A 13403-nucleotide genomic window follows, 5' to 3' on the forward strand; every position below is an offset into this window, starting at 1 on the left:
GGGGGGAGAGAGGGAGACACAGAATCTGAAGCAGGCTCCAGGCTCTGAACCGTCAGCGCGGTGCGTGATGTGGGGCTCGAACTCACGAACCGTGAGATCATGACCTGAGCCGAAGTCAGACATTTAACTGACTGGGCCACCCAGGTGCTCCCGTGTTTTTTAAAACCCTTAACTCTGGGGCGCCTGGGTGGCTCAGTCGGTTAAGCGTCCGACTTCAGCTCAGGTCACGATCTCACGGTCCGTGAGTTCGAGCCCCACGTCAGGCTCTGGGCCAATGGCTCAGAGCCTGGAGCCTGCTTCCGATTCTGTGTCTCCCTCTCTCTCTGCCCCTCCCCCATTCATGATCTGTCTCTCTCTGTCTCAAAATTAAATAAACGTTAAAAAAAAATTAAAACTCTTAATTCTTCTGGTCACGTGGTGGGGAGCCCTTCCATTAACTTCTGCCTGTATTTAATCACCTTAAGAAAATACTTTGTAATTTTTCAGCTAAGGGGTACAAGTTTGGGGTAGGGATGGTGGGAGGGGAACTCCTGACTTGCCAAAGGTGTACCTCAAATATTCAGAATCAGGACTAGGGACTCAGACAAGACCAAGGTCGGACACTCAGGTGCTACCACACCCTCCCCTGTCCTTTTGAACCCACACACATACACAAGCTCCATGAACAGGATGAGGGCTCCCACCTCTGTGCTTGTCACTCATCATCGAAAGCTGGATGCTCCAACATCAAATGAAGTATCCCTTCTACGTGGGCTGAAAAGACAGCTGCCCAGTGGTAACTTAACAAGTGGCTCTGGTGAGGGGCAAATGGGTGGCTCAGTAGGTTAAGCACCCGACTTCTGCTCAGGTCATGATCTCATGGTTCATGAGTTTGAGCCCAGCATCAGGCTTTCTGCTGTCAGCACAGAGCCTGGAGCCTGCTTCAGATCCTACGTCTCCCTCTCTCTCTGCCCCTTCCCCACTCGTGCTTTGTCTCTCTAACTCTCTCAAAAATAAATAAACATTAAAAAAAATTTTTTTAAACAAGTGGCTCTGGGGACAAGAAGGAGAGCAAGCAGCCCCTTGCAAACTGCTTTCTTTCAGCCTACAGGGACAACAATGTCTCCTTCAAAATCTGCCCCTCCCCTCCAATAGTGGGTCGGTGACATCAGCCAAGAACACACCCTGGGGTGTGTGGTCCACTTGCCATTCACATCAGTTAGGAATCCGGTGTGTCCTTGCTGAAGTTCCTTCACATACCTCCTCTCTGACCCCAGCAGTTCCATAACAGAGGGGCTTCCAAGGGGCGAAACTGCCTTGGCACACGGTAGCTGAGCCTAGGTGCTGTGTAGACAGTCCTGAAAGCTCCATGTTCACGCGTGAGAATACAGGAGCAAGCAGCCTACTTCTGGGGCCTTCTCTGGGCCAGACGTGGTGCTGGGAGCTGGAGACAGAGAAATGAACAAGAGAAGGAGTCTAGCCGGAAAGACTGACCTATAAATGACTCCAGGTCAAAAACGTGAAAGGGTAGACACCGCACCGTGGAAGCTGGCAGCTGGCGGCCCGTACGTACATTTTCATGATTGCAAAGTGAAGTTTGACCAGGACGACCCCCATGTAATCACCCTTTTCTGGATCTAAAAATACTCAATGAGGTCCATAGTAGAAATAATTTTGCTTTTAATTGAAAGTCCTTGATCCTCTTTTCATAACAGTACTGAAGTATAGAAAGGTTTTTTTAAACCTTTTATGTGGAAGGAAAGAAAAGGGAGAGTTCTTTGCAGAGAATGTTGCTATAACACCACACCGCACGGTAATCCTGTGTTTATGTGTCCGTCTCCCTCCCCTCTCACCCCCCAGGCTGGGATCCTCTCTGGCAGGGATCTCCTGTTACTTTTCTCTGTCCCTGAGTATATGGTGGAAGAGACGGACAGCCCTCTGTGTCTGCTGTGTGAATCAGCCTCGCCGGTAGAGTGGCGGGAGGGGAAGAAAGAAACGAAATAGTACTCCAGAATGCTTCTGACCAATGTTTTCTTAATGTGAGACAATGGAGCATGGTAATTAATTCGTTTAGACCTGAATTCTTGCCTGTTGAAGATAATAACAGGGTTGGCGTAAGGATTAAATGAGCTAATAGATGTAAAGTGATTAGAACAGTGCTAGTAAATAAACATTCAATTGATGGTAGCTACCGTTATTCCTGTTATAATTCATACAATTACACCTGCGTGCTGCACGCGCACACATACACACACACACACACACACACACACGAATTGTCAAATGCTTGCATAGGGTGGACATTGCGACTATTAGCTGCCCACAATCTATTTTCCTTTCCCCGGGGAAGTATCACCCTCATCTTCCTTTAAGGAACCAACCACTTTTCCCCCTACTCTCAATTCACGAGATGTGGGTGGGGCGGGCTTCACCAGTGCCAAGAACAAGCACGTGACCCAGATGTGGCCAATCAGGAAAGCCCAATCTCCTGGCTACAACTGGCTCAGTAATGGGCACGTGACCTAAGTTGAGCCAATGAGACTTGACTTTTGCAGAGATTTTGAGAAGAGGCCTGCTAAGCCGGCCGACTGTAGCCTCTAGTTGCGGGTGACCTGTTTGTCACCTCAAGTGCCGCGCCTACCGGAGAATGACGCCCAAAGCAAAGCGCCAAAAGATGTGGAGAAAAAGTCTGGGTGACGCTGCTTGAGACTCTGGATCTCGCTGTACCTGAAGGTGAATGGATGATTGGATTTTTGTTTTTGTCAGGTCAGTTTGAGTTGTTTCTGTCAATGGTCACCGAAGAGTCCTAATATACATAGTCAGACGGTATGTGGATCTTCAATCACTTTTTTTTGGATGCCTTATTTAGAGCGAGTTTCACCAGTTCAGTTCAACAAATTGGCAGTGTGTGGGGGGCGGGAGAGCAGGGAACATGAATGTGAATAAGACTGCTCCTACGCTCAAGGTCCGCATCTAGAAGGGAATACAAACTTTACAGCCATCACGTAATACATGTTGAAATTGAGAGGTGAGGGGGCGCCTGGGTGTCTCAGTCGGTAAAGCGGCCGACTTCGGCTCAGGTCATGATCTCGCGGTCCGTGAGTTCGAGCCCCGCATCAGGCTCTGTGCTGACAGCTCAGAGCCCGGAGCCTGTTTTGGATTCTGTGTCTCCCTCTCTCTCTGACCCTTCCCTGTTCATGCTTTGTCTCTCTCTGTCTCAAAAATAAATAAATGTTAAAAAAAAAAAAAAAAGAAATTGAGAGGTGAGGAATGTGCTAGAACAGGAAACAGAGGAAGGTCCGTTCTGCCATAGGACTGTCCGGAAGAGAAGGGGGTATGGCTGCTTTACCATAAAACAATTTGCAGGGACACCTGGGTGGCTCAGTCGGTTAAGCGACCGACTCTTGGTGGTTTCTGCTTAGGTCATGATACAGGGGTGGTAGGCTCGAGCCCCCCATGGGGCTCTGCGCTGACAGCACAGAGCCTGCTTGGGATTGCCTCTCTCTCCCTCTGCCAGCCCCCTCTCTCAAAATAAATTAACTACAAAACAAAAACAAAAAAACACACCAATTTGCAGACATTGAACAGTGTTCTCTTGCCTGGGTTCTGGAAGCCATTCACAGGCTGCCTATTTCAATTAGATTTTCATCACCCACAGCTCGTGTATTCCTGTAACGAGTGCTTGATGTTACCAAGCGGAATGAAGTGTGCTTTATGCTGCTCTGAATGTGTGCCCACCTGCCTCAGGATACCTAGAAGTCTCCTTCTGGAAGCAATCCAGATATGAAGAGACGGGGAGGCCTCCGGGGGTGGGGGGGAGCCAAACAGAAAACCTACCCCTCATATACCTACGGAAGAAGCATATAACTCAGTTATGCTCCGTCCTCTCCTTGGAGGGTGTGTGGTTTCAGCCAGGGGGCTGTGAGGGAATGGTATTGTGGGCACCACTGCTTGCTTTTCAAAACAGCAAAAGCACCAAGCTCCACCCACCTAAAGCTCTGATACACAAAATGTCTCTTGTATCTTTGCTTGCCCTTCGTTACTCCTCACCCGCCCAAGATAGTCTAAGCCCTTTGGCGCACAGGGAAGGTTCTTCTCAAGTGTGCCGGGGATCGCTCCAGGTGCTTGGGAGACCAAGATCAATAAAACCTGTTCCTGCCCTCAAGCAAGAGAAACCCCACTCAAACAGACTTATAGGGAATAAAATTAAAGTGCACTGACTTCTGGAACTGAGAGTTCCAGGGAGTAAATGTAGGCATCCCTGGATCCAACTCAGATGATTTTCAGGATTTAGTTTTTTTCTTCCCTTCTCAGCTGTACTTCCCTCTATGTTGGCTTTCCCTCTTGGGTTGGCTCTCCCTCGTTGGAAAGTGGCCCCGAGTTTTCCCTTAACGGGGACTCCAAGCAGCTCCAGGTTTACTTCATCCCAAATTCACGGGCAGAAGAAAGGAGATTCTTTCTTCTAAACGGTTGTTTGCAAAAAAGTCCTGGATCTGACTCTGAGCGTCTGTCTCCTAAAGTGATTCATGTGCCCCTCCTAAACCAGTCATGGGTTTGGAATACGCCAAGGGTGTCACAACCACCCAGCAGTAGGGGATGGAATGGGCTCCATGAGAGCCAAACGGACTGAGTCATGAGTGGGAGGAATTGGGTCTTCAAAGGGAATTCAGGGCACTATTACTGGAGGAAGGCTGAGTGGATACTGGGGAGGCACAAACTACACAGACTAAAATCTAATCATTGAGCTGTTACAGTAAGTCCGTGGTCTGGCCATAATACAGTGTTCCATACGGGGTCTGGAAAATGGTCGGCGGGCAAGACTTTGTGGGGTCTCTTCAGCATTTTCCAAGGGACAGAATATTCTGTTTTTCAGGATTTAGTACAGGTATCCAGAGAAAAGAACATCTGCTTATTTGCAGACGAGAGAAAGAAAAGGCATAAGGTAACAGAAACTTCCTCAGGAAGATCCAACTCCATCTGCTCGAATTATTTGCTTAACAAGCCACTTTCTGAACTTGGTCTCTTGAAAGGCCCCACACCTGCCACACTAGGAGAGAGACTCTGGCACAAACAGCCAGTAGTTGTCTTTCCAGACAGAGATGAATAATGTGCCATTCCACTGTGCACATCTATTCCTTGTCATCTCCGAGCTTTCCTCCTTTGGTGAAAAGATAAAAATCAGGTATTTAAACTGAGGAAGCCTCCGCAAGTGGACATGAGGTGTCAGTAAAGCAGACTGAAGCAATCAGCCTCTCTCTTTGCTACTTGTTAGCTGCAACATTGCCCTTTTCAGAGGCAAACTCATAGGAAAAAGCAATATTTTCATCCCTACCAATTAGCATCCTGGCTTGCTATGATTTAACAAGTATTTTTCTAAATAGTAACCACATATTCCTGTTGGCCACCTGTGGAACGTTCAATTATTTTTGGCTCCGATTTTTCACCCTCCCTGGATCCACTCCTTTTGCCTGGGAGTTTTCAGTCTCTCTCACTAGGGACAGAATGGACTTCTCCACCCCCTGACTTTGGGCTTGGCCATGTGACTTGTCGTGGCTAATGGGATGTTGGCAGATGGATGTGCCCCAAGCAGTGATCTCAGCCTGTATTTGTGCAGTTGGCTGTGCCTTCTTGCACCACTCCCTTAGCCATGAGAATATACTCTGTCTTAGCATATTGTTCCAAGGGCAACGAGATACACCTGAAGCTGGCCTTGACTGAACCCTCAACCTGAAACAAAATTCAGTCTGGAGAACAAAGATCCCCAACTGATGTGAGAAAGCCCCTGCTGAAGTGAAGACCCATGGGAAGGCATCACTTCTTTAGAAATCATTTCAAACAGGGGCGCCTGGGTGGCTCAGTCGGTTAAGCGTCCGACCTCAGCTCAGGTCATGATCTCACGGTCTGTGAGTTTGAGCCCCGCGTCGGGCTCTGTGCTGACAGCTCAGAGCCTGGAGCCTGCTTCGGGTTCTGTGTCTCCCTCTCTCTCTGCCCCTCCCCTGCTTATGCTCTGTCTCTCTCTGTCTCAAAAATAAAAACATTAAACAAAAAAGAAATAATTTCAAACATATAGAATAGTCCAAAAACATCTTTATCTGGATATACTAGTTAACATTTTGTCTCATTTGCTCCCCCTTTTTTAAGTTTATTTTTGAGAGAGAGAGAGAGAGAGAGACAGAAGGCGGGGGGGGGGGGGGGGGACAGAGGATCCGAAGCAGGCTCCATGCTGACAGCAGAGAGCCTGATGTGGGGCTCGAACTCACGAACTGTGAGATCATGACCTGAGCCAAAGTCAGACACTTAATCGACTGAGCCACCCAGGTGTCCCTTGCTCGCCTTCTATGTAAGTTTTTTTCTGAAACATTTGAGAATAAGTTACATATATCATACCTTTTTACCCCTAAATCCATCTGTGTGTTTTGCTTAAGAATAAGAACCTTCTCTTTTAGAGCCACAGAGCAATTGCAATTGTTAACTGCAGGCAATTTCACATTGATACAATATTTTTACCTACTTTACCATTCATATTCCAATTTTATCTATTGAGCCATTAATATCCTCTATAGGATCAAGTGTCTTTAATCTGCTGTAATCTGGAACAGTTTCTTAGCTGTTCTTGGACTTTAATAACATTGACATTGAAAAAAATACAGTGTCTCTCTTCTTTTTATGATAGAATGTCCTCCTTTTGTGTTTGGCTAGTGCCTTCTCATAATTCCATCCAGGCGGTACCTCTCCAGTTAGAATACTACAGAAATGACGGTGTCATTCTCAGGAAATTCCATTTGGAGGCACATGACATCCATTTAATCATTTGGTCAAGGTATCGTGTATTTTTTCCTTCTGCATCATTACTGTTTTTCTGCTTGCAATGAATAAGCAATCTGTGGGGTGATATTTTAAGACAATGCAAATATCCAGCTCTTCATCAAAACTGTCTTCATATATTTAGCATCCATTGATGATTTTTGCCTGACCTAGTCTTTGCTGCTGTCTTAGTTCAGGCTGCTATAACAAAATACCATCAGCTATGTGGCTGAAATACTAAACATTTCTTTCTCACAGTTCTAGAGGTTGGAAGTCTGAGATCAGGTGTCGGTGTGGTCAGGTTCCTGGTGAGGGCCCGATGCCTGGTGGGCAGATGGCTGTCTTCTCTTTGTATCCTCAGATAACAGAAACAGACAAAGGGCTACCTCTCTTCCTCCTCTGATAAGGACACTAACCCCACCATGGGGGCTCCTACAGTCCTACTAACAAAGACCATCACATTAGAGTTCCGACATAGGAATTCTGGGAGATCATAAACATTCAGTCCATTGCAACTACTGCACCTGAAAAATGATGAATTTCCAGCTCCAGCACTTTCTTCATATTCACCAGTCAGCACTCTGCTGTAAGCAAGTGCCTCTCTTGTGTCTCATCTATTTATCTATGTATTATGTGTTTGTACTAATGGAGTTCTATTATCTTCAGTGATGTGTAATTCCTTACTGTCCTTATTTTTTGGTGTTCAAATTGTCCTAGATTTGGCCAATGAAACTCCTTCAGGCTGGCTCTTGTGTCCTCGTGACATGTCTCCACCATTCTTTTTTTTGGCACTTTTTAATTTTATGGCATAACAAGAGCCTCTCTCCTTCAGCTTGGGATATGCCATTTCTGGAAGGAGCCCTGCTTCCTGGTTGTGTGGAATGGTATTAGAGCCCAACATCTGGGTCCAAGACATTCTAATAAGGATTTTGCTTCTAGCTACACACACATACATAATCCTATGCACACAAACATAAAATATACTTATATGCATACATATATAAACATGTATATGTAAACATATGTGATGGTTAATTTTTTGTGTCAGTTTGGCTGGTCACAGGGTGACCAGATTAAACATTATTTCTTGGGTGTCTGTGAGGATATTTCTGGATGAGATTAGCATTTGAAAAAAAAATTTTTTTTAATGTTTATTTTTGAGAGAGAGAGAGACAGAGTGCAAGCACAGAGGGGCAGAGAGAGAGGGAGACAGAATTCGAGGCAGGCTCCAGGCTTTGAGCTGTCAACACACAGCCCAATGGGGGGCTCAAACTCACGAACAGTGAGATCATGACCTGAGCCAAAGTCGGACACTTAATCGACTGAGCCACTCAGGTGCCCCAGACATTTGTCTTTTAACTTTGTTTGTGATGGTTTTGGTTAAGTAAAACTTTTATTTTTATGTAGTCAAATGAATAATTTTTTTAATGATTACATCTGGAATTTTTTAAAGACCTATAAAGTTTATTTATTTATTTGGACAGCGAAAGAGAGAGAGCATGTGCATGGGAGGGACAGAGAGAAAGGGAGAGAGAGGGAATCGAAAGCAGCCTCCACACTGCCAACGCGGAACTCAAAACCACGAACCAGCTCATGACTTGAGCCGAAACCAAGAGTCAGATGCTTAATTGACCGAGCCACCCAGGTGCTCCAACATCTGGATTTTAAGATACATCTGGATTTTTTAAAGCTTTTCCCTATATCCAAGTTATAGAAAAATTCATCCTTGTTATCATCCAGTTCTTATCTGGTCACCTGGTTTCATCTTTTATGTTTAAAGCTGTGATCCTTTTGGAATTTCTTGTGATGTGTGGGATTAAGAATGAATATAATTTTGTCACTTTATTCCAACAGTTTTCCACTTAGCCCAACACTAATTAAAAATTCCATCTTTTCCTGGGGCGCCGGGGGTGGCTTAGTCAGCTAAGCGTCCTACTCTTGATTTTGGATCAGGTCATGATCTCACAGTTCGTGAGTTTGAGCCCCGCGTTGGACTCTGCACTGACAGTGTGGAGCCTGCTTGGGATTATCTCTCTCTGTGCCTCCCCTGCTCATGCACTCACAACTCTCTCTCTCTCAAAATAAATTAAAAAAAATAGTAATAAAACACATATGGAATAATCACATGAATTTTCTTCTTGGATCTATAAATATGTTGAATTATATTAATAAATATCTAACATTGAACCATCCTTGCATTTCTATAATAAACCCCATTTGGTTATGGTTTATTATTTTCTTTAATGTTGCATTTGAGTCTGTTTGCTAATATTTTATTCCAGATTTTTTACATCAGTATAAATGATATTGGTCTGTAATTTTATCTTATGTGGGGTATCTTTATCAGCTTGAAATATCAATGCTAACCTACTTCATATAAAGAATTTAGAAGTTACCTTTATTTTCTCTACTCTGGAACAACTTATAAAATAGTAATGGGACTATTTTCTAAGATTTGGTAGAATTCTCTTGTGAAACTTGAGCTTGGTGTTTTGATGTGTGATAGTTCTTTAATAACATTCTATATTTCTTCCTTGAAATTGATTAAGTTTTTATCTTGGGAGAGTCAATTTTGGCCAACTATATTTTCCTAAGACATTATCCATTTCATTAGGTTTATAAATTTCTTTGCATAGGGCTGTGTATGTAAAGGACTGTTTTATGACTTTCTGGCTTCCTCTGTATTAGTAGCTACTTTCCTCTTGTCATTTCTTATTCCACGTATCTCTGCTTTCTCCTCTACATACACTTCTAAGTTAAATTAGCTAGTGGCTGGTCTATTTTCTGACTTTATTCAAAAAGCCAGAATTTTTATTTTTTTGATCTATTGTTTTCTAGTTCTCTATTCCTTCCTGCTTTTATCTTTGTTATTTTCTTCCTTGTGCTTTCTTCTGTTTGTTTTTTTTTTTTTTTCTAACTTAAATTGGGAATTTAATTAATTTTAATTCAATTCAATTGATTGTTTAATTTTATCAATATGGGTTTTAGGGATATGAATTTTTCTTGGCTATATGAATATTCCCTGGGATATGTGTTTTACGTATATCCCATAGATTCTGATATGCAGCAATTCTGTAACTTCAGTAATTCCCTTATACCCAATCATTGTTAAATATAAGGTTTTTAAGTTTTTAGGTGGAAAATTATGCCAGTTATCAAATTATTGCATCTCATATCCAAATTCACTCTTCATTGCCTGCTCTGTGAAAATGGATATGGGCCCTTTAAATATTGTGCCTTTGTCAGTTGGCACACATTTAGCTTTGACAGTAGAGGGCGCGGGAGAGACAATGCCGAAGGAATTTCCATTTACTCACTCAGTAGGCTTCCTCAGCATGGGTAGCTTCTCCAAGGTTGGGTCCTACAATACACAGGAGCTAACAACACCCAGCAAGCAGCAGCCTCCCCAGGCACAACCCTGTCAAGTGTTACATAGCAAAATGGCTATCATGAGATGCCTCCTATGAACAGTTCCCAGAACCCTATGGGACAAATTTCTAGCCATTCCTGGAGTGTAGATTTCCAGCAACTTCACTGGTGTAGCACAACAATAACCTCTCTGCCATTCACAGATCCAGGGCCATGTCCTCTCTAAGAAGGTCTGGCTCTTAATCCTAGAGGGGCCCCTTCCTTAAAACACACTCTCTCAGCCCTAGGGGGCATGGCTGTTTCTTAGTTGGCCATTCTTCTGTTCTTTGGATTTCCTTTCTCCCTTCCATAAAATTGAAATATCTAATACCAGGATTTTTTGCTAGGTATATGTTGCCACAATATTTAACAATAAGCCTACATCTAGCATCACACTTAATGGTGGAGAATGAATGCTTTTTCCCTATGATAAAGAACGAGTAAGGATGCCTGCTCTCACCATTTCCATTCAGTATTGTAATGCCTACATTAGTGAAGCTAGGCAATGAAAGCAAAAAATTGGAAAAGAAGAAGTAAAATTCTCTTTATTCACAGACAACATGATCATCTATTTAGAAAATCCAATGGAATCTCTAAAAGAACTACTAGGACTTGGGGTGCCTGGGTGGCTCAGTCGGTTAGGTGTCTGACTCTTGATTTTGGCTCAGGTTGTGATGTCATGATCTCATGGTTCATGGGATTGAGCCCCACATCAGGCTCCATGCTGACAGCATGGAACCTGCTTGGGATTCTCTTTGCCTCTCTCTCTCTGTCCCTCCCCGCCAAAAAATAACTAAGTAAACTTAGAAAAAGAACTACTAGAAACTAATAAATGACTTAGCAAGTTTGTAGGATGCAATATCAACATACAAAAATCAATTGTACATCTATGTACTATCAACAAACAAGCAGTAATTGAAATTATAAAACCAATACTATTTTCAAAAGCATCTAAAACTGAAGTCCTTAGGGATACATCTGATAAAAAGCGTGCAAGACCTGTGCCCTCAAAAGTACAATGCATTGCTGATAAAAATTAAAGAAGATGTAAATAAAGAGAGATATACCATGTTCATGGATTGGAAGAGTCAATATTGTTAATATGTCAATCTTCCTCAACTTTATCTATAGATTCTATGTTATCTCAGACAAAACCCAACATGTTTTCTTTTTGGTAGAAATTGAAAAGATGATTCTAAAATTCACATGGAAGGCAAAGAGCCTAAAGAGTCAAAACTACTTTGAAAAGAAAGAACAACATTGGAGGATTAATACAGCTTAATATCAGGACTTCTTATAAAGTCCTTCTTATAAAGCATTAGGGGTGGCTAGGTGGCCCAATCAGTTAAGCATCCAACTTCAGCTCAGATCATGATCTCATGGTTTGTGAGTTCGAACCCCATATCAGGCTCTGTGCTAACAGCTTTTAGCTAACAGCTAACAGCTGTTAGCACAGAGCATGCTTGGATCCTCTGTTTCACTCTCTCTGCCCCTTCCTCTCTAGCGTACATGCACTCTCTCTTTCTCTCTGTTTCTCTCAAAAATAAATAAACGTATATAAAAAACAATAAAGTTATAGTAATCAAGATAATATGGTGTTAGCATCAAGAGAGACAAACAGATCCATGAGACAGGGTAGTAAGTTCAGAAATAGACACCCACATGCATGTGGACAACTGTCTTTTTTTTTTTTTTTTTTTTTTTTTTTTTCACAATGTGAAGGCAGGTGGGTCTTTCAACAAATATTGCTGAATAAATGGATACCTATATTCAAAAACAAAAACAAGGGGCACCTGGGTGGCTCAGTCGGTTAAGCATTCAACTTCAGCTCAGGTCATAATCTTGTGGTCTGTGAGTTCGAGCCCCATGTCAGCCTCTGTGCTGCCAGCTCAGAGCCTGGAGCCTGCTTCGGATTCTGTGGCTCCCTCCCTCTCTGTCTCTCCCCTACTCATGCTCGCTCTCTCAAAAATAAACATTTAAAAATATTAAAAAACAAAAAACTTTGATCCATACTTCATACCATACACAAAAATTCACCCAATGTGGGTAATAGGCCTAAATGTAAATTCCCAAACTCTAAATCTTCAAGAAGAAAACATAGAAGAAAGCCTTTTTGACTTTGGATTAGGCAAAGATTTCTTATATATGACACCAAAAGCATGATCCATAAAAGGATACGTTGATAAACTGGACTTTATAAAAAATTTAAAACTGCTTTTTCACAAGACACTGCTAAGAGAATAAAAAGATCAGGTAAAGACTGGGAGTCAGTAACTGCAAGCCATATATCAGATAAAAGAGTTGTATCCAAAAAATATAAAGAACTCTCAAACCCCATAATACGCAAACAACCCGATTTACAAATGGGCAAAGGATGTGAACTTCCGCTTCACCAAAGAAGATATACAAATGGCAAATAAGCACATAAAAAAATGGTCAACATCATTAGTCATTCGGGAAGTGGAAATTAAAACTACAGTGAGATATCCACTATACATCTATCAGAATGGCTAGTATTAAAAACTGACCCCAAACAAGTGTTGGTAGGGATGTGGAGGAAGTAATGTTTTCATACAATTCTGGTAGGAACGTAAATGGTAAGACCACTTTGGAAAATAGTTTGGCAGTTCCTCCAAACAAACAAAAACCAAAGCCATTCATTCTCCTACTAGACATTTACCGATGAGAAAGGAAGACATGTGCCTATACATGGACGTGTACATGAACGTTCACAGCAACTTGACTTGTAATTGTGAAAACATGGTGTATCCATCCACACGTTCGACAAACTGCCATGTCCATACAATGGAAAACTATTCATTAATTAAAAGGAATAAGCCTTACAATATGGATGAATCTCAAAATAATTATGCTGAGTGAAAGAATCCATACCAATAAAAGACCCCATGTTGTATATATTCATGTACAGAAATTTTTAGAAAATGCAACGTAATCTGTAGTGACATAAAGCAGATGAGTGGTTGCCTGAGGACTGGTGACTGGGGAGGTGCAGTAGAGAGGGATTAATTACCAAGGGGCATAAGGAAACTTTTTGGAATAACGGACATATTATCTTGATTACAGTGATGGTTTCACAGCTGTATACACATGTCAAACTTATGTACACTTCAAGTGTGTGCATTGTAATGTATTTAGTTATTTAGAAATCATGCTGACTGCTGGCGGAAGAATGTGTTGTAGGATGAGGCAGG

The sequence above is a fragment of the Panthera uncia genome (assembly GCF_023721935.1).
Source record: "Panthera uncia isolate 11264 chromosome A1 unlocalized genomic scaffold, Puncia_PCG_1.0 HiC_scaffold_17, whole genome shotgun sequence".
NCBI classification, from domain to species: Eukaryota; Metazoa; Chordata; class Mammalia; order Carnivora; family Felidae; genus Panthera; species Panthera uncia.